This window comes from Dasypus novemcinctus, chromosome 9 (genome assembly GCF_030445035.2).
Source record: "Dasypus novemcinctus isolate mDasNov1 chromosome 9, mDasNov1.1.hap2, whole genome shotgun sequence".
Lineage (NCBI taxonomy): Eukaryota > Metazoa > Chordata > Mammalia > Cingulata > Dasypodidae > Dasypus > Dasypus novemcinctus.
The window spans coordinates 48,936,591-48,938,548 of NC_080681.1; the positions used below are offsets into that span (position 1 = coordinate 48,936,591).

General features: G+C 42.5%; 1 pseudogene; it reads right to left on the bottom strand.

Annotated features, from left to right (window-relative positions):
- Nucleotides 1-226: 226 nt before the first annotated feature.
- LOC101414144 (methylmalonate-semialdehyde/malonate-semialdehyde dehydrogenase [acylating], mitochondrial pseudogene) lies at nt 227-1,707 on the bottom strand (annotated as a pseudogene).
- Between the last annotated feature and the right edge of the window lie 251 nt (nt 1,708-1,958).

Consider the following 1,958-nt stretch of genomic DNA (forward strand, 5'->3'; position numbering starts at 1 on the left):
GGGATGGGTCCAGCCAAGGTGCCCTAAGATCCAACCACTTCTAAGTGGTCATTTTCTTTATTCAGCACTCACCCTATTACTCCAGTCCTTTAACTGTTTTCTGGAGTTTTGGCAAAGATGGTTTTGCCAGCTCTTACTGGTTGTTCAAATGTTTCTGTGTAGGGATGGAGCCCTGAAGTGTCTTACTCTGCCATGCTGATTGGGGTGGGGACTATTATTCTCATTTTCAGATGGAGAAACTTGAGACACAAGGGGGATACATAATTTCCACAAGCTCACACAGGTAAACAGGCCAAGTGCAATTTGGCTCCTCATCTGCCTGTTTTTGTGTGTGTGTGTGTGGTTTTTTTTGATGTATTAATAATCCCTGGCTAAAATCCACCAGGTAGGACTATTTCTGAGCTGTGGCTCCACTGGTAGTGAAGATGGCAGTTCCATTTCCACATGGGTTGCCATTTATAATCTTGATGGCTTCATCCAATGCTTCTGTCTCCAGAACCACGAGAACCGGACCAAATTATCTTCTCTTTGTAACAAGTCACATTTTGCTTGATTTCTGAGATGACAGTTTGTCCAACAATGTTGCTATTATCATAGCCTTTAACTAAGTTTTCATCCATCAGTGATAATGGAGTATCTCTCCTTTGTTCCACTATCAGTCAAACTAAAGACTTGCTCTTTGACTTTGAAGGTAATCAGAAGGCCAAGGTCAGCTACAGGTTGCCTCCTGCATTGACTCTCAGGTTTTTGGTGAACTCCACTAGCTCTGAAAGCCATTTCCTGGCATCTTCCACAAAATCACTGTTGAAAGAGCCATCCAGCACTGACCATTAGTTCCAAATGCTTCCCCAACCAGCTGGCTCAGGTATTTTCCTTACTGGTATCTTGCATGGCTGCTTCATAGTTCTTGGCTCCTCTGTGGGTTTCAACTCTTTTGCCATGTCTTGACCCTTTCTTGAAAATGTATTCTCCTACCTGGTTGGATAGCACAAAGCTAATTGATTTGATGTCTGGATAATCCCAAATAAAATTTACAGCTTCATGTTTTCCATAGATGATGCTCAGTATTCCATCTGGCATACCAGATTACTGGAGCACCTTAGCAAGAAGCGTAGTTGCTCCAGGGCACACTGTGATAGTTTCATTAGGAAGGTATTTCCATACACCTTGGCCATGGGAAACATCCAAAGGGAGATCATGGCAGGAAAACAGAATGGTGCAATGTCTTTGATGATGGATGGCATGGTCCCTCCCAGTATGAAGGATGTCACATTTCAGGCATGCAGAACCACCTGAAAGCCTTCAAATACATCTCTTGTGCATCAGCTCAAGTCTTCCCTTGTTCTGACATGATTAACCTGGAGATTTCATTCAAATTTTCTTTAATAATTTGTTGTGGAACAGAACTTGCTGACGACTTAATCCAGTGCCTGCCCATGCAGGAAAAGCACCTTTTCAGGAAGCATAGGTTGCATCCATTTTATCCTTGGTGGCCTAAGGGACCCTGATGTTTGTCTCATTCATAGTTGGGTTGTGCATGCCAATCCATTTGTCATTCTTGGATTCAACAAATGTGCCACCAATTAAGAGTTTTATGGTTGGCACTAAAGAAGAAGAGGAGGAGGATACTGAACCCCAGGTGGAGTTCATCTTAGAAGAAACCTGCAGGATGCAGGACTGCATTGCCTCCACAGCTGCCACTGCCATGGCTCTCCACCTACTCCCTGCCTCCTCAAACCTTTAAACTAACAATCTGAAACCATGAGTAATTGCTAAATTAAGCTATTCTTGAGGAGGGAGTATCAGCAAAGTGAAAGTAGCTTAATAGAGGTAGAATAACAAGAAGGCTTTTCTTTTCTTACAGGAACACAATGCTGTATCAAACATGGAAACAATTCATTTTGATGGACTCAAAGAAAAGAAAAATAATAGTATGAGGACAAGGGGAAACATGTACA